We start from the raw sequence: 20215 nt of genomic DNA on the forward strand, positions 1-20215 counted from the left end.
CTCAATCTCAGGACCCAGATCACAACATGAGCCAAAGGCAGATGCTCAACCACTGAGCCACTCAGGTGCCCTTAGAAACCCTTATCTAAAAGATATCAGAAACTTATTTAATGAGGATGATTTCTTTCATTTATGTGATTTTTATAGGAAAATAGGACTTCACAGAGAACTAAGCACCACAAGTGTTAACCAGTTATCAGATCATTCAGGTTCTAGTTACAGTTCTGCTACTAATTAGCTGTGTGACCCTGGATGAGCTCCTTAGCCTCACTGAGCTCCTCATCTGTCACACAAGGCCATGGCTGCTCCTTGTTGTAAGGTCCTTCTAGCTCCATGACGCTGGTTGTGGAGAAATTGAGAGAAGAGAGTGGTCCTACATATACGGACAGAGCCATATGCCATCTTAGGGGCTGGATCAAACTTCTGAGATCCAACATTTTTGCAATGATTGGTAAGGTTCATCTCTAGGCTTGTTTTCCTCTAGGACATTAGAAGAAAATCTGCCCTTCTGAAACTTATTGTCAGAATAAGTCACTCACCCTTTTATGGGGCGGAAGCTCCTCAGGACTGAAGAGGGTTTGATGAACTGTGGGTGAAAGAGGCAGCGTGGGGCAGCCAGGGTGGGCAGGAAGATCAGCGGTGGGAGGGCTGTTCTTAATTATGATCCATCTTGACTACCGGCTGTAGCATTTTGTTTTCCCTGTTTAACTACCCTGAATAGCTCCTCAGCATGCACTGATTAATTGATTAATTAATCAAGAGGTCTCTTTACACAGCAGCAGCAGCAAGGAGTGGCTCAGGAGGCAGTAACTCAAGACAGTCATATAAAATTATGGGAAATAATAGGAGGTCAAGGTCGATCAAGTGTGGTCAACAAAGCGATGCGAACCATATGAGACCTGCCTTGTGGCATCCTTCTCGATGACAGCTGCTTTGTTCAGAGTCCTGTCACAACTCAGAGCATGTGGGACCCAAACTGGCAGACGGGCCCCTCAGGGACCAAGCTCAAGCAGACTGTCACTTTGGTTTTCAGATAAGGAAACTGAGCTCCAAAAGAGTTAAAAGCTTGGACTGCACCCAGACTTCTCCACCACTAGTCCATGATTTCCAGATCCAAAGAGTCATATTCATCAACGGACTCATATTTTTCGCACAGACCTATAAAGTTTCCACCTTATCCATCTAGGAAATGTTCATTTTTCAAAATAAATTTATTTGCGCCTCCATATGTGCCAAGTTACAGTTTCTTGCTTTTTCATATTACATGAGAACTTTCCCTTATTGATAAATGTCATTTGAAAATGTGATTTTTTTAAAAAGATTTTATTTATCTATTCATGAGAAACACACAGACAGAGGCAGAGACATAGGCAAAGGAAAAAGCAGGATCCCTGCAGGGACTCCATTGCAGGACTCCATCCCTGGGGCCCCAGGATCACGACCTGAGCCGAAGGCAAATGCTCAACTACTGAGCCACCCAGGCGCCCCCAAAATGTGATTTTAATGACCACACCGTACCTTATCCTTTAATTGTTTCAAAGGTCATTTATTTATTCCCACATTCTACTACATAATTGGAGACAGTGTAAGAAATCAGAGACTGGCATTCAAAGTCAATCCACAGGCCACGGCTTATGCTTTCAAGGCAACAAGCTATTTGGTTTCAAGACACTGCAAATGAAGTGTTGATTTAGAATATTTGTGTTAACTCAACCATCAGGAAGAAGTGTCACAGTGAGGAGGCAGTGATAAGATTGGTCCCATTCACCCATCACAGTTTATTTTAGATCCTTAGTGAACCTGGATTTAACTTGACATCTGCAGCTGGGTAAAGGGACCCATCCACAGACAGAAATGGCAGGACCTGGCCAAGCCCTGCACCAGGCTGAGGACTTAAGGATGCATGAAAACAACTCCTGTCTTCTGCGAGTTCACAGTCCCAAGGACCTTCTTGGGATGGTCCCAAGACCATCCGGATGGTCTTCTTCTGGATCCTAGGTCCCTTTGCCAATACCACTAGTCAGGACCAATAAACACACACTGGGAGGACACACGGACTTCAGCGCTCCCCTCCTGGTTCCCAAGGCACCAATGAAGTCATCTATGAGCCCTGCAGTGGGGCTCTCCGGCATTACCATGAACACGGCCACAGATGCCAGGAAGTAGCAAAGAGCTGCTGTGCTCTCATCCAGAGGAAAGCTGGCACTGATTCATTAATGACTATGCAATCGCTGGCTGGTGTCAGAGGTATTCCCTAAATTAAGCAGCCCTTGATCTGAAACCCTCTGTGTGTTCCTAGGCTTCAGTAAGTCAAGAGATGCAGCTTGTGGAAACGAAAACCTGTTTCAAGTGTTTGTCCATACATTATAAATATTTTAGCACAACTCGAAACTTCAAAGAGGGATGGTCGACAGACACCGCTTTCTGTGAGTGCTGGAATAAAGACGATGCTGCTTCAGGGGAGGGGAGGCCTCGACAGGAAGACAGAAAAGGAGGCTTCAGAACCATGGATGGCTCACATGTGCCAGCCTCTTCTGTCACAGACACACAAAGGACCGCGGTGGTCCCAAGAGCCAGACCAGGGGAGCATCCTCCAGGCCAGCGGCCACCATAAGAAACCTAGACTCAAGGAAGAAATGAAATAAGCACAGTCTGGCTTGCTGCCTTGCTCATGGGCTCCAGGGATGTTCCTAGGGTCCAGTCCTGGTTCATTATGGGACCTCCAGAAATGATCACATGGGCACAGTGGGAATCCAGTATAAGCTGAATCTCTATCTTTAAAGTCCTAGTTTTTGGGGACACCTGGGTGGCTCAGTGGTTGAGCATCTGCCTTCGGCTCAGGGCATGATCCTGGGGTCCTGGGATCAAGTCCCACATCGGGCTCCCTGTGGGGAGGCTGCTTCTCCCTCTGCCTGTGTCTCTGCCTCTCTGTGTGTATCTCTCATGAATAAACAAATAAAATCTTTGAAGTCCTAGTTTTCACTTTTATATGAAAATGGGTTATTGGTCTTGGGCAACATTTTCAACCTCAACCTGTAAGTTTGAGTGTTCTGTGCCCCAAACATTCTTCCCTCTCAAAACTAGTAGTAAAATTATTTTTCCTCCACATCTGCCATGATGAGGAATTCAAGGAAACTTTTAGGGATCTGGTAATGTTCCTTAGAAATAGGGTGAGGGAAAAGGGAAGCTCATGGTCAGACACCTTATCTGCTCCATCGGCAGGTGCTAGAAAGTAAAACAGAAAATTCTCTAAGATGCTTTCCCAATCCCTTTACAGCTCTTCTTCTAGGAGCATTTTGGGAAAGGGGCAGGCCTGCTAAGTCCCCTAAGCATCTCTGAGACTAGTGACTCTCTTTAGGTTGATATCCTCCCCCAATCTTCTGGCCAACTAATCTAACAAATTATGATGAAATTTCTCTTTCCCAGGCAATGGCATGCAAACCCATAGCTTCAAGGGCCATCTATACCCCGGTGACTGGGATTTCTCTCTCCCTGTCCCTGTTGGTCTTTCTTCTGAATTCTGAGCCTTGTATCTCACACCACCCTGGAAAACATCACCCAGGTAAGTACTCTTCACATTGACAATTCAAAATGAATTTTATTTGCCCCTAAATCCATTCTTATTTCAACATTCGCTAACAGAGATTAAATAGTATCCTTATCCATTCTGGCACCCAGGCTAGAAACCTAGAACTTTTCTTGTCTCCTTTCCCCTCCAGTCCACCAAAGGTCAATAGTACTTTTTGAAAGCTCTTGCCCATCCCTCTGCTCCATGCCCACTGCCATGATAAAGCTGTTAGCATTTCTCACATCACCACAGTCTCCCTGATTTTAGCCTTGATGTCAAACCTGCTTCCCTCAAAAACAATTTTACTAAAATGCAGATCCAATGGTGCCATTATCCCTGCTTTCCCATACCTACATTCTAGGAGTGATCTTACTTCTGTGGTTTCTATTTGTAGAATTCTTTCTCTGCTAGCCATGAGCTCCTTGAGAGGAAATATTCTCTTTCCATCCCATGTCTAGAACACTGTCACTTCCCCCTGTGTCTACAACAGTGCCTACTACATCTATAGTAGGGGCTGGACAAATACATGAATGAAAATAAGCAAGGCAAAAACAACAAAATAACAAAGTTGGTCTGGGTCCATCTTCTGTTTATTTTGTCTAAGTGAGCTAGTCGCCTATTATATAATTGTCATGAAACAAATCCCTCCAAATCTAACGTTATTAGAGTTTTCCAGCCATATTTGTTCTACTTGGCTAAAACACCTAATGTGGGTCAACCATAACCTGGATGTCCTCCTTTGACCAGATTCTTCCTTAAATTATTAGACTATATTCTCCATTCCCTTGCCTCAATACACAATCTCTTGAGTTGCCAGAAAAGTAATGTTAATTTGCAAAGGATGTTTTTTTTTTTTTTTTTTTACCATCAGGCCAACTCATCAGTCCCAAACAATGGAAATCTATGTAAAAGGGTACTGCCAATGGGCAAGACAGCCCTGGTGCAGTAGGGCTGAACTCCCAATAAGCAGGTGGCATGCTTATTTTCCAAGAGTGGGGGGCAGGCTTTTAGCCTATGATGTAAGGCTACTCGTGAGAGTGTAGACCATGGAGCCAGAGCAGGGACCCAGGAATCACTGCTCAAGCAGACCACACACACTAATGTCCCATTTCATCCTCTGCTCAGCCATAAATGCTAATGCCACTTTCAAGGACAGGGGTGTTGGGTTTTTCCCATGTAATTTTAGCCAAAAGAGTACTTTGTGTTCTTCCAATGCCTTTGGGTCTGGGAGGAAGGCAACAGCTGGAGTAAGCTTCCAGCATGTGTCATACAAATTCCTATTGATATTTGCTTCCGGTTTATTATTCTAGAGGCCTCTGGTGACAAGCTCATCAAGATTTAAGCCATTCTTCAAAGGCAGTTTCCTTCCACTTTGTTCCTAAAACTTTCTTCCTCCATAAATGCTGTCTCGGTGAGGCCTGGGATGGCGGGTAGGACTCTGTCCCAGAAGATCAATGGGATTCACCTTCACACGCCTTAGAATCTTTCCAGCTAGGGTTTGCATTCCCGCCCTGTCCCCACCTCCTGATACATTCCTCATCAGTGTTCTATCTTTTTTAAGAATCTGTGTTCTTCACAGCAATTGTATCCCCAAAGGCAGGTGCTCATGTTAATGATTCCCTTTTTTGAATGGAAACAGCTAAACAGAAAGTTTGCAAACCAACAGAATCTAGCAAAACTCAGGTGCATCTGAAGGACACAAACACTCTCATTCCTGGCTCAGCAGGCAAATATTTGGACTCAGATGTCCCTTAAAGCAGTGGTATTTTGTTTTTTTCACCCCAGTAATTTTAGAAAAAGAAAGAGCAAGATAATCTGACCACATCTTAATTAGCTATGGGCAGAAGGGAGAATTTAAATATCAGAAATATAAGGATGCACTCAAAATACCAACTAGTGGATGTAACCTCTTCCTCGGGAAGCTGTGGTCCCTGGTGCCTATCAGCCACCTGACCTGCATAGCTCACTTTCCATGCACTCTTGATGGCACCTGAAAGATCAAGGGCATGCATCAGGTCCTGACGACCCACAGTCCTTCCCAAGCAAGACTCTACTCGCCCAGCTGTCTTATCAAACTGATCCACAGCTACACATCAGTGCTCTTTACTTCTTTCTTCATAGAGCCCCAGGCCCCCCCAACAGGCCACTTGGACTATCCTGGAGGGAAGCCAGGGAACAAATCAGACTGTGACAAGTGATGACATCTCAGTGCTCTTCGTGACAGAGAGCCACCCCCTGCTGTTCTCATGAGCACTGTGCAAGCTGAAGACAGTGAGTGCTCCCCTGTGTTTGGCAGAGGGTGCAAGGCTTATTCTGCAAAATTCAGTGCTTGCATGAGGGAAGAGGCAGAGGTGTGTGAGAAAGCGCACAGGGAGCGCTATGATTAGACTTTGTCTCAGGTGAGTCCTGAAAGCCAGAACCACCACCCCAGCAGGGATAGCAGCCAGCCCTGAAATCTCCGATGCTGGCCGGTGCCCCTGCTTTGTGAACGGGACACCTCCCTCCGGCCTCCCACACCCGTCTGAACACAAGGCTTGTCATCCTCCTTCCTCGTTAGCTTTGTGAGCCACCAGCACTTCTCTCGGTAATGACGATCACACGTGGACACGAGTCCTAGCGGATGAATGTAAAGGCATGCTAGGTAATGAGCTCAGAGAGACCAAAGGGGAAAAAAAAAAACATTGTGGGAAGAAATGTTAAGTGTCAAACCAAAGTTGTTCTACATAAGAAACCAAATTAACCTGGGATGTAGTGACTGTGCCCAGCCTAGGTAATCCTGCTGTCGTTAGGGTGGGGAGATGCGGGGCTGGCTCCTGGGTGAATGACTGTGGTCCCCGAGTGAGGCTGCAGGCGGCGGGATGTAATTAGCATGGCTGCTTGTGGCAATGCACAGAAAAGTGGTGCAGCTGATAAGACCCTTCTGCTTCAAAAGAAAAGGGAGCTTTTTAATTAGAACTTAATATGATTAAGGACAGTTCGTGGATTACTTGAAAGAACAGGTGAGGTGTCCCTCATTAGGATCAGGAACATTTTTTAAGTCCCTGGGTCTCATTTTCGGACTCAGTGTATGGACAGCATCTGTTGATTCTCTTGGAAACGTTCCGTTACAAGAGTGCCAGGTTTGGGCCCTCACTTTACTGCTTCGGAGCTATTTACAAAAATCCTATCCAAGCTTCAGTCTCCCAAAATGTGAAAATGGGAAATGATAATTATCTCCATTTTATTGAGCAAGGATTAAACGTGGTCATGCACATCATGTTGTGGGGCACACAGTCTTGGTCCTTGGGAAACACTTAGTGAAGGTAGTAATTAGTGTCAGTGTCACACTTCTCAGCATCTAATACTGGACGTTCTGTTTATCAATTTAGATTTTTTGGATGATGATGATGATGATGACGATGGCAATGTGGTGACGGTGATCCCAGGATTCCCTCTTGTGCGGGAGGATTTAGCAAACACTTTTGGAAAGAAGAGGTGAGGACATGATAAAGATGAGAATATATGGCCTTCAGTTAACATCTTTCATATTAGGGTAAGTCAAAGTTCTCTTTAAAGAACCCAAAGTAAGAATGGATCTGTGGAATTCCTGAGCACAGACTGCATGGCTCCCAGCCTTGCTCCCTCTGCTCAGAGGTGACATGATCTGAGTTGTTCATTTCCATCGAAGTAAGAACATGTTTCTCAACTGAAAAGGACTCCTTATTTCTCCCCCAGGCGTGGGCAGTGCTCCAAAGGCACTCTGTGGGCCATTCAGGTAGGCCGTTCACAGAGCTCACAATTGGCCAGTATCTCCTGCCCAGGAGCTGGTGGCTCTGTCTTAGTTTAACTACCTTCCAACCCAAAAGTCTTGCCAGGCCCTGGGGAAGACGATCTGTTCACAAATAGATCAAGACCTTAGGACCAGGGAGTAGATGTCCGCTGAACACCTACCTAAGTGCTGCCGTGAACTGCGAAGTTCTCTTTCAACCTGACCCAAAAAGAAAGTGTGAGACTTCACAAATATGAAGCACTAATAAAGATTCTAGTGTGGCACACTAAAATTCTACCTTTGAATTATTAAAGTCCATCTGGAGTAGATGTATTTTTTATGTGTGGGCTGGGCTATAATGTACCATCAGGTGGCACTAGAATTGTTTTCTTCAATCTCTAAGTAGTTGTATTAGTTTAATGCTGTTAAGGAGTCTGTTAATTATCTAATTATGAAATTGCCTGATGCTTTTTTTTCCTTTAATGGACTTTGTATACATGAGATGCTACGGAAATGTACTTGGCTCTTTTTGGGTTTTTTTTTTTTTTTTTTTTTTTGGACTCAGTACAAAAAGACAAAGTACCTACAATTTGAGCTTGGTGTTGTTTCTAAAAGATGAAATTTTAACAGACAAACTCTATTTCTGCCATACCCTACAACACTTAAAAACCTCTGCCAGTCCCCTGTGACCTAACCCTTGCCAATGTTTCTGGCCCCATGTAATTTGCTTCAAGCTATCAGGGTGGCCTTCTCTCTGTCCAGAGAAGCCCCTGCATTTCCCTGCCTTTGTGCTTTTGCTCAAGTTCCTGCCCTGATGATAATTCTCACCCTGCCTCGTAAACCGTGAGAAAACTCGGGGTGATGGAGATGTTCACTATTGTGGCAGAGGTCTCGTGGGTTCATACCTCTGGCCAAATGTATCAAATTGTGCAGTTTAGATGTGTATGGCTTACTGAAAGCCAATTATATACCCAGGAAGCTACACACACAAAAAAACAAAAAACAAAAAAATAAACAAAACTCTGTTCATCCATCGTAAGGCCCAGCTGGGGCATGAAATCTGACTCTCAGAGGGATGTCTTCCTCCTGCTGACGTCCAACGCACTTCTCTGAGTTATTCATATCACTTAGCAAACATTTCCTTGTTACTTACAGTTGTACATGTTCTATCTCCACAATCATGGCAAATTCCAAAGGGGCAGAAACCATGCCATAATTTCAATAGTAATTATAAGTTCTACTCTTGCTCCCTGCCCTCAGAGTCTACTCAGGAGAGCAGCCAGGGGGATCTGTTTAAGTCTTAAATCTGATGCTGACATTCCTTTGGTTTAAAATCCTCCCAGACTCCCCTGACTTCCCTCAGAGCCAAGTCATAGTCTATGCACTGGGTCTGCAGGACCTGCATCCTGCCACCACCCTGCCCCCCCGGCCAAGCTGTAACATGCAGATCCCAGGACCTCTCTCAGATCCTGTATCAGAATCTCTGGGGAGCAGGGCTCTGGAATCTACATTTTAGCAAGCCTCCTGGGTGATTCTGGGGCACGCTCTCATGAAGGGATGGGAAAGGATGAGGAAGGGAAGAGAGAGGGAGCAGGTGGAAAAGGACATCTGCCCCTCCCTTTCAAGGAACTATCCCTAGCTGTGGCCCCATGGGGGGTTCTCCACTCCACCCAACCAACTGCCGCTCCTCTGAGACCTTGGTACTTGGGGACTGCTGCTTTTTCTAGACAGTAATTCAAGGCAATGATAATGGCTCCTCGGCCATAGCCCAGAGACTACAGGTATATAGCAAATGTCTCTTCACCGAATTCTCTCTCCTACTCCAGGGGCTCTCAAACCCTGGTAATTTTGACCCCTGGAGGACATTTGCAAAGACCTGGAGATTTATAGTTGTCACAACTGGGAGGGGGCTACTGACATCTAGTGGGTAGATGCCAAGGATGCTGCTAAATATCCTGAGATACACAGGAAAAGACTCACATACCAAGGACCAACCCAGGCCCTGTGTCAGCTGTGCTGAGGCTGAAAGTGGGGCCTGAGCCCTCTCCTGACTCATCCTAGGCACAGATCCAGGGCAAAGAGACACTGAATTCTAAAAAGCACAGTCTTTTCATAGTGTGACCGTTCAATGGTGGCTGACAGTCGTGCAGGTCCATGGATGTGCACAGGCAGCCGTGGGTGGGCACGGACCCCTGCACATGCCAGTGCAGAACAGGTCCCCAGCCTTCGGCCTCCCTTCTTTGTGGGTACACATACCATCGTCCCCCTACACACACCTCTGCTGCTGACAGTGCCTCCAGCTGTTTACAGGAGCGTGGTGGAAAGGGCTGATGTGGGACCCAAGTCCTGTGTACATGAAACCGTTAATCTGGTTCGTGGCTTCGGCGGCTGCTCGCGGAGCCTGTCATTTACATCTTGGCTGCCCGGCCTGGATTGGAGTGGGCAACGCTGAGGTCGCTCTTCCTAGGAAATCGCTTCAGGCCTCTGCCCAGATTTTGTATCAGGGTAACTTTGCAGTTTCCCTCCGGGACAAAGAAAACCAACGCCACCAAAAAGAAGTTATCTCTAAGATGTAATTTGATGCAATTATAGAGCAGACCAGAGAGTTCACTGTCCCTGCAAAACCCACACATATGTAGCACAGACAGTGTGCCAGGCTCGGCGCTGGCTAGGTTTGGGTGGGGGACGTCACGATGCCCCCGCCTGTGGCAGACCCTGGGAGGGGCCGAGCGGCACATTGTAAATGGTTATTCGGAGATGACATAACACACCCCGGGGCAGAGGAAGTGCCTATAACATCCGACAGACAGACTGACCACTCTGAGACCTGGTGACGGGATATCTGCTCAGGGCCCAGAACTTAACTATCCATCAGGAGACATTCATTGGCTTATTAGGGGCGGGATGGACAAATCATGGGATCATCAGCAATACGTCTTACCCTTCGGCCTTCCCTAAGGATCGTAACTGAAAAGGTCTGTGCTCCAAGTTCACTGAACTGAGCAAAGCATCACAGAAAAAGCCCTGAACGTGGCAGGAGGGGCAAGAAGCCTTCATCGGGGGCTTCCCCCATCTCTCTGTCACTCCTGAGAACGGGACCCACCTCAGTTTGGCCTCCTGACCCGGGGTCGCTGAGGCTCCCTGCCTATTTCAGGACACGAGCAGGGCACGGTGGCTGCTGTGGCATCTCTGTTAGCCGGGCCAGCGCTGGGCAGCCCGGACTTGGACAGCCAGCACGGCTGCCCCTGCCTGCTCCCCCATGACGGTGCCCACTCATCTTTGCAGTTTCAAAAACAGCTTTTTGATTAGTGAGTCCCATAAGGGACAGACTTGGGTCAGTCAGTTCATGTACATTGTCTACCACATAGGCTAGGGGTCTAGGACCTGACACCGCCTCTACCACCCAGACGTCTCGGTGTTCACCCCAAAAACACAAGCAGCCTCAGTGGAAGAGTGTGGAGCAGACATGAGGACAGCACTCAAGGTAGCAGGGGGGCCCCGCTCCCCACTCTCCCCACACCACACACTGCACCGCACACAGAGCACACCCCCCCTACACACCACACACTTACACACCACATACATACATATGTATGTCATACATACATAGACAGACACACACACCACATACACTACACAAATACACATCTCACCACATGCACACTCACAAGTACACCTCTCCTGGAAGAAACAAATGACACAAATGTGGCAAGCAGTACAGACAAGACAGACTGGAGGTGAGATTTCAGCTCCCTCATGATTGGCTCTGGAGTTACAGGTACATGCACTCAGTGATGCGCATGCTCCAGCAGGGGATAAGACTGCGAAAATGGGCCCACGCACGTCCTAGGTAACTTGACAGCAGAAGTAGCAAGGGGAGAACAAGAGCAGAGGACACTTTTTTTTTTCTTCAGATTTTATTTATTTATTCATGAGAGACACACAGAGAGGCAGAGACAGAGGCAGAGGGAGAAACAGGCTCTGTGCACGAAGCCTGATGTGGGATTTAATCCCAGGACCCCAGGATCATGACTTGAGCCAAAGGCAGATGCTTAACCACTGAGCCACCCAGGTGCCCCACAGAGGACATATTTAAAAATAGATTTTAATTCTGATTTTGGTTGCAGATTCCAATAAAAAAAATTTGAGCACTTTTTAAGAAACATAGTGTGAACTACACTCAGTCCCTCAATGCTGCTAGAGAGCTAGAAGAAATGAACAATTCAGGCATATCCCCTGCATATACATGGCCACATTTTACACCTAACAGGTAGTGCTTTCCAGTACAAATGCAGACACGTAGATTTCTGCCCAATTTATCTATTCATTCACTAATTTCATTCATTTATCAGTTATTGGTACAATTTATTGGTACCTAATAGGGCCTAATAGGTACCTAATAGGCCAGGTTCTTTGCTAAAGTCGGAATATAAACATGGTCCCAACTTTATGGAATATTACAAAGCACATTGTAATCAAAAATTCCAAACAGAACATGGTACTTCCTCCTCATCTGGGGAGCTGATGAAGGAGTTCACTGGATAAAGAGAGCTCTGGACTTGAACTGGGAATATCTAAGTGAAGGCCCAAGCTCTGCAACTCCTAGCTTCACAGCCTTGGCCAAACCTTCGTGAGTCTTAATTACTTTGTCATCAGTAACACAGGGATAATACTCATCTTTGCTACTGATAGAAGGATTAAATGGAATCACAGACATAAAGGCACTTTGTTATCATTACAATGAGTCCTTCACATGTTTAACACATGAAGAACAATGAGGGCATAAGCCATGTCCTATTTACTGTACTTACCAGTTTGCAGCTAGGGAATTCAAGGCTCAGCTATTAAAAGGCTCAACAGCCTCAAAACTACAAAGGGACATGGGCCCCCCCATGTTTGTTGCAGCATTATCGACAAGAGCCAAATTATGGAAGCAGCCCAAGTGTCCACCGATAGATAAATGGATAAAGATGAGGTGTATATACATGATGGAATATTACTCAGCCTTCAAAAACAATGAAATCTTGCCATTTGGTACACCATGGATAGAGCTAGAGAGTATAATGCTAAGTAAAATATCAGAGTATAATGCTAATACAAATATCAATGCTAAGAAAAAGACAAATACATGATTTCACTCATACATGGGATTTAAGGGAAAAAACAAATGAACAAAAGAAAAAGAAAGAAACTAAGAAACACTCTTAACTCTAGAGAATAGATGGTCACGGGGCGGGGGGTTGGTGGGGGGATGGGTGAATCAGGTGATGAGGATGAAGGAGTGCACTGGTCATGATCAGCCCCGGGTGATATAGGGAAGTGTTGAATCACTATATTGTACACCTGAAACTAATAAAACACTGTATGATAACTATACTGGAATTAAAATTTAAAACTTAAAAAATGGGGTTGTTAACAGAATAACAGGACCAAAGGGGGCGCATCCAGGTAAGCCTTTGGCTCCAGAGAAAGGCCAAGACCAAAGTACCAAGCCCAGCTCAGTATCCAGCTCTTTGTCCAGACCTTGCACACAGCCAGGGAAATGCTCTCAGCTGTATCTATCACAATGGATAGGTCAGAAAGATAAAGCAAGAATTGGCTCTTTCTTGCCTATGTCTGGTAAGATTGACTTCACATATTCTCCATACCAGACTCCTGAAACACTGGTGAGAAGTCACTCTCTTGGTCTTCTCTGCTCACTGCAGTGGTCGAATTTCCCAGAAGGTCAGACCAACGGAGTCCCAAACCACCTGAATTTCCATTTATAAGCCAAGCAAATGGAATCAGTACATGCTGTGGTTGGCTACCAAAAGCCTCCAGGGCCATGACACCATACCAACATGTTCGCTGGGATCTTGGAATCACTTCAAAATAGAGGAGCAGAGAGGAGAGCTGTCCTCCATTAGGTGGACCCGGTGGGCACATCATCAGGAACCAGATGTGGGTCCCAAGAAAGGGTCTGAGCACTCTGTGGCTGGAGAAATACAAAGGACACCTCCAGAAAATGCATAGCTAGAAAATACTCAGGATACAGCTTCACCTGGGTTCTGATGGTCAGAGATCACATAGCAATATCTACCCCAGGGTCAAAGCTCAGCAAAGAGCTGAGCACCTTCAGGAGGCAGCAGCCCAGGGATTAGAAGGACACTTTGAGTGGGATGAGATTCTAACCAGCCATGTTCTGAGGGACTGGCAGAAATTTCTGTGGCTCAAGACACAAGGAAGACTTCAGGGAAGGTCAAAGAGTTTCACAGAGGCCTCTGAAGCTATACTACTGAGCACCTATTTCTCAGGGAAGCCCCTGATTAGTCAGAGGAGGCCGAGCTGAACTAAGTAGAAAACACTCCAGGAATCTCCTTCGGAAAGATGGGGATTCTGATGTGGCAGGATCTGTGTCCTGGTATAGCCGCTACACAGATGAATGACTTTCTGCTATGCCCGGAATGTCCCGGGCAAACTGTGCACACCTCTGGACAGGCTGAGGCTGGCACCCAACCCTGACTCAGGTGGATCTACCAACCTCAACGGGACCAGGCCAGTTGCCTTCACAGCCACTGGCTGTTTAGTAAAACATAATCATACCATTTAGTAAAAAATGAATCAGGGCAATTATTTATGCAAAAAGTACTCTCAACACTTTTTTTCTAATACTGAACTGCATGGTCAAGAGGCTATCCACATGATTTAAAAACAGAACAGAACAATACTGATCCACAACATAGCTTTTGGAAGTATGATTTTATACATGTGTTTCAGGCGCAATCCCCAGCTGATTGGTTGCCAAAGCTCATTCTCAAAGGACTGCGTGATTGTGTTAAGTTTCAAATATAGATGTGCTCAAGATTAAGTCCACGGTGTTTGAGAGCTGCAAACAGAGCCCAGCTGTAGACGGTGGTTTGATTAATACCAGATCTTTCCACATTATTATTTACAAGCAGAGTTTCAGCTGCTTTTTCTGTAAATAGTGGAACCTGATTTATTGTTAACAAAGCCTGGTCACTTTTCGTGGAATCTAATTCATTAAGCCAACATTGTTGGGGCATTATTAAAAACCTTTAAACCCTAGGCAGTTAATATCAGGGTGGGTTTACTTGTGGAAGGGGGGCATTTTTAGTAAATAATTCAACATTGAGTTCTGGGCATTTCAAAGGTTTAAGGAAGTAGTAAAATGGAGTTATTGAAGTTTCCATTTTAAAAACACTATGTTCCTTTAGCAAAACCATACGCTGTTAATGTTATTTAAACTATGTCTGGCTATCACCATCAACTGAAAACACGTTATTAAGCCTTCTGGAATCTTCTATTACAATTTCAGATACATTTGCAAATGTCTTAAAACTTCAGGGAAGAGGAAAGAAGACTTTCCTCACTTATACATTTATTACGGTCTTCACTTTAAAAATATGAATCCATTCACAATCAAAGAGATTTACTTTAAAAAAAATTAAAGGCACAGAGTTCTGAAAGCATCTGTCCATGCATTTCCTGCAGTGACTTTATTCATTTGCTCCACTTACACTGATGAAGCACCTATTCTAAGCCCCACACTGGTGACGGCACAGAGGACAAAAGGTCTTCACCTCCTAGACCTCTCTTCTGGAGAAAACGAGTAAACAAGCAAGTAAGATAAATCGAGTGGTGACACATGCAGAATGATAAAGCGGGGTGGGAGGATATTTGAAAGGGATTTCTGGAGTTGGAGTAGGCACTGTTCTGTTTCACAAGACAGTCAGAGATGGCTTCTCCATCAGGGGACACCTGAACAGACGTGAAGGCAACAAGGTCATGAGCCCCAGCAGGCATCTTGGAAAAGCATTTTGGCGAGGGACAGGGGTGCACATGAAGGCCCCAAGGTGGGGGCAGGATTAGCATGCCTGGGAACAGCAAGGAGGCCAGCATAGCTGGGGTGAGGAGGGAAGACAGTTGAGAGTAAGGTCAGGGACAGTGTCAAGCCTAGTGTTTAGGCTTGAGGACTGGGCTGGACAGACCATTTCCGAGGCCAGCAGTCTACAGACAGCATTTCCAGCCATGGGACTGGGAGAGGTCACAGAGGCCAGGAGTGCAGACAGAGGAAAGGTGTGATGGCTGAGCTCTCCATGATTTATTTAGGGGAGAAGAGATGGATCCAGAAAAAGAAAGTGAAAAGAAACAGCTAGTGAGGTGAGAGGAGAAAGCGAAGAGACTGATGTTCATGAAATAAGGTAAAGGGCCGCCTGGGTGGCTCAGGTGGTTGAGCGTCTGACGCTTTTTTTTTTTTTTTTAACAGATCTTATTTATTTATTCATGAGAGACAGAGAGAGGCAGAGACATAGGCAGGGGGAGAAGCAGGCTCCCTATGGGGAGTCTTGTGCAGGACTCGATCCCAGGATCCCAAATCATAACCTAAGCCAAAGACAGATGCTCAACCACTGAGTCACCCAGGTGCCCCTAGCATCTGACTCTTGATTTCTGCTCAGGTCATGATCTTGGGTCGTGGGACTGAGCTCTGTGTCAGGCTCCATACTGAGTGGGGAGTCTGCTTGGGGTTCTCTCTCCCTCTGGCCCTCCCCCTACTCATGCTCTCTCTCAAATAAATAAAATCTTAAAAAAGAAAAAGGAAATAAGGTGAAGAGAGTATTTCAAGGAGGGAATGATCAAATGATAAATGCCACAGATAGGTCAAGTAAAGCAGAAAAGTTTGTTTCCTCATCCATGTAATGGGGACAGTAAGGGTGCCCACCTTATGGGCTGACAGGAGTTCATATTTGTAAAATACTCAGAACAGCATCTGGCACATAGCAGGTGGTCAACAGATACTTGTCGAATGAATGAAAGCATAATTATTATATGATAATTACTGTCTATCACAAAATTAATCATATTACAAATATTAGCTGTCATTATTATCTTACTGTTAAAGACTTATTCATTTGAGAGAGGAGGAGAGAGAGTGAGTGTGTGAGCAGGAGGGCAGAGGGAGAGGGAGAGAATCTCAAGCAGACTCTGTGCTGAGCATGAACTGCAACGTAGGGCTTGATCTCACAATCCCAAGATCACAACCTGAGCCGAAACCAACAGTCAGATGCCTAACCAACTGAGCCACCCAGATGCCCCTAACATTATTTTTGATGACTTCACAGGAGTCCTTGGTTGAATGACAGCAATTCAAGAAAGGATGGAGATGAGAAATCGAAGAGGGTACAAACAAGTCTTTTTTAAGAATAAATTTGCTGCAATATAATCACAGAAATGGAACAGTGGTTAGTGGGGGATATGAGGTCAAAAGAACTCTTAGTATTTTCTGGTTGGGAGCCAGAAGGGCATTTTTGCACTCCTAGGAGAACAATCCGATAGAGAAGAGACACAGGACATAGAAAGAAGGGGAAGCTTCTGAAGGGGGACCCTGAACAGGCAGAGGGAATGCCACCTAGAGAGCCAGCACAGAGTCTGGCCCCGGCCGGTGACGAACACTTCCTCCCCAGCCTCAGGTGACAAGGTAGAGAAGACGGGCACATGGTGGGAGCCTGTGCAAATTTGGCTCCAAGTGGAGACACAGAAGGATGTGTGCAAGGTCTGAAAAATATAAAAAAGTTGACTGGGAGGGCAGCACAATCAAACAGCCCATTTGAGGTTTATGGTCAGAAACTGTAGGCAGTCATCATGGTCTGGGGTTTGACCTCCCTGGTCTGGCTGGGTGCAATCAGGGTGAAGTCAGGGGAGAACCATACTCTGGCAGGGCCCCAGCTCTGTGAAGAGAGTGGGGAGCACCCGAGCAAAGCAGCTCTGGTCCCCAGGGTTCAAGCAGGGGACTGACTCTAACAGATGGTCAAGGATGTCAGCGAGATGACGACTCGGTGGAGGCAGGAGGCAGGTGAGAAGGGGACTGTGGCAGGGTGGAGGGGTTGTACCTCAGAAGGAAGAACATCTGAAGTCGAGGCTCAAGAGGGAGTGAGCAAGAAGAAGAAGCAACTGAAGAATAGGTGATGGCGATGAGACCATGGGCAGTGGTGTTAGTAATAGGGCTGTGGTGTGGGGCTGGGCTGAGCAGGGAAGAAGCAGAGACCCAGGCCAGGGGCCTTGGTAGCAGAAGCATCGTGTACAGCAGATAAGCAAGGTGGGGTGGTGACGGGACCCTAGGAACCAGAGGTGGGTGTCTGGGTCACCAATGACCTGATGGCAGGACACGCAGCATCTGGGAGTCCAGAAGGGTGATGGGCCACAGTGGCAATCTCCAGGTCTTGCGTTTCGTGGCCCGGGGATTGAGGTGGGAGACAAAGCAATGTGACTAGAGAGGGCTGCAGAGAACAGGCAGGAAGAGGAGGTATAGGGCCTCTCAGAAAAGAGGCTGAGAGTGTAGGGAGTTGTGCTGAAAACAGACTTGGAGTTCTACTGAAAAAGTAGGGGGGCTGTGTGGAGGGACATAGGATTTCCCGAGCCCTTGGCCTTTTGCAATGAGAGGCAGAACCTGGGAGAAAGGGCTGGTTGTGTTTTGATGTTTCCCAGACAGCTGTGGGGTGAGGCTCTGGGGTTTAAGAAGGGAGGAAGGGGTTCCTGCCTGGAGCCAGCTGCTGGTAGGGTGGAGGCCAGGTAGGGATGATGAAGCTGGACAGGGCCCCTCTTTGTTATGAGAATGAGAAAGCCAAGGGAGTCAGCCTGAACCTCTTTCCTCTGGAGTCTACAGCACAGGTGACTTTCAAATGCAGGTCACAAGGCCCACTGGGGAAGGCAGCCCAAGACAGAGAAGCTCACCATCCCTGCAGGGGCAGGCTCAGGGTAGACAGTGCGACCTTGACATGTAAAGATATGACTGACCCATCCATCTCCTCCAGAAGTAGCTAAGGGTGTATGTACACATGGGGATGGGGATGGGATGGAAGGGGCCGGCAGGGGTACCCCAGGGAGAGAATGTAAAGAGCAGAGTCATCTACTGCGTCGATATGAACAGATCTGAAAAATGAAATTTTGGAGCTGCAGAAGGAGACCACTCATAGCATGATACCACTTAAAGCAAAACACGTGGCCAGAACATGCCATGACGTCCCTCACGCACGGGTAGGATTACCTGTGCATCTAAGTAGAAAGCAATGCTCGCTGGCGGAGAGCCAGCGTGCCCACAGAAACCCTCTAAGTGCAGGGGATAGGCTGGAAGCTGGTGTGGTAGGAGTGGGGATTGAGTCCAGAGTTGCTGAACTAGCAAAGGACTCCAAGATCCTCCAGGTCACCAGCAGGGTCACCCTAGCCCCACACAGGAGGGCTCATTACTAACATTCCAGACATGGTCAACTGCTGTGAGCTGCTTTTAGCGATGAGGACTCTTTTTTTGGCAAACAAAATTGTAGATACACAGAAAGAAAGAAGGGAGGGAAGGTGGGGAGAGGAAGAGAGACAGAGATGGAGACTGGGAAGGAAGGAAGGAAGGAAGGAAGGAAGGAAGGAAGGAAGGAAGGAAGGAAGGAAGGAGGGAAGGAAGGAAGGAAGGAAGGAACATACATTAGTTCTGGTTAAAGCAGGATGGGGCCGGATCCCAACCTGAACCCCAAGAAAGCCTGGAATTCCACCAGGACACCCCTGGCCCTCCCTGTCATCCTGCACAGAGGACTGGCCCATGTTAGGAAGCATCCTGGATTTTTAACACCCCCTTCAGCAGGGAGGTTCTGTCCATGACCACAGAACAAAGGCTTTTCTATTTGTTTTCTGGCTCTCACCTCGTAAATCAGAATCACGCCTCTGCTGATTCCTGCCCGGTACAGGTGGAAGGCTGTAGCCTCTGGAATCACCAGACACTGTCCCAGGCCCCAGTACATCTATTTCCCTTGTGCTTTCATGGCGTGGCAAAAACATCAAGCACTGATGGGGATAATACAGTAGATCCCAAGCTGCCATGAACGAAGTCCTTCTCAATTAGGAGAAGAGAGACTGTGTTTAATGTCAGTTACAAAGATGACTCCTCTCCCCCTCCTAATCTCCTGCTAAAAGGAGCAACTCTAAAGATTAGGAATGTAGCAGGAACTTTGGGAAAAAAAAATATTTATTTTAGAAAGAAAGAAGGAGAAGAGTGTGTGCAGAGGAGCAGACGGAAAGAATTTCAGGCAGACTCTGTCCAGAGCACAGAGCCTGATATGGGGCTCGATCTCATGACCCTGAGATTATGACATGAGCTGAAGTCAATATCTGGGCACTCAACCGAGCCACCCAGGCACCCCAGCAGTTTTCATAACATTAAAGTTGTTAGCCAGCTCCCACCATCAATCGCCAATGATCCCATGCGAAATGTATTAACTGTCTTCTTCCACTATCACACCAAGTAGTTGATGTGCCAGAGGATTTCAGCCTTCAAGTTCAGCCATGAGCAAACTAACAGTGAAGGCAGATATGGAGAATGTGTGTTTATCGCTGTTTCTCTCAAAGTAAAGTTGAATCTAAACTCTGCCTCCATGCCTTCTTCTCTGAGTCCTGCTGTGAGCAGGTGCCTCCTCTCTCCCTCCTCTTCGTCTCCCCGGCTCCTCTCCAGCAGCCTCTTTGGCTGCCCCATTGTCCCCCTTGGCTCTAGAGCACCAAGTTCTAATCCTGGTAAACTGGCCTAGATTGCTGAGAAATTCTGGAATGGTGCCTGAGCTCCCTTGAGCCCCACATCTTTGGGAACAACAGGAAACCATAAGAACCAGCATCAGCTTCTGAAGTAAGGCGAGGAACAAAACGAATGCAGACCACGCATAAAGGGGCCACCTTTGGGTGAGTGACCCACTCTTTCCCATTTCTACAGCCTCTCCTGTACTAATCCACATCACCAACACTCTCAATGAAATGCCAACTTATTTTATGGAAAAGTAATTTTATATAAAAATGCTACAGGTGGGATCCCTGGGTGGCACAGCGGTTTAGCACCTGCCTTTGGCCCAGGGCACGATCCTGGAGACCCG

General features: G+C 46.7%; 1 protein-coding gene across 1 annotated transcript in view; it reads right to left on the bottom strand.

Moving 5' to 3' along the window:
* The window catches only part of KIF26B (kinesin family member 26B), a 446195-nt gene that overhangs the window by 278854 nt on the left and 147126 nt on the right, over positions 1-20215 (bottom strand). The window lies entirely within an intron of this gene.

This window comes from Vulpes vulpes, chromosome 13 (assembly GCF_048418805.1).
Source record: "Vulpes vulpes isolate BD-2025 chromosome 13, VulVul3, whole genome shotgun sequence".
Lineage (NCBI taxonomy): Eukaryota > Metazoa > Chordata > Mammalia > Carnivora > Canidae > Vulpes > Vulpes vulpes.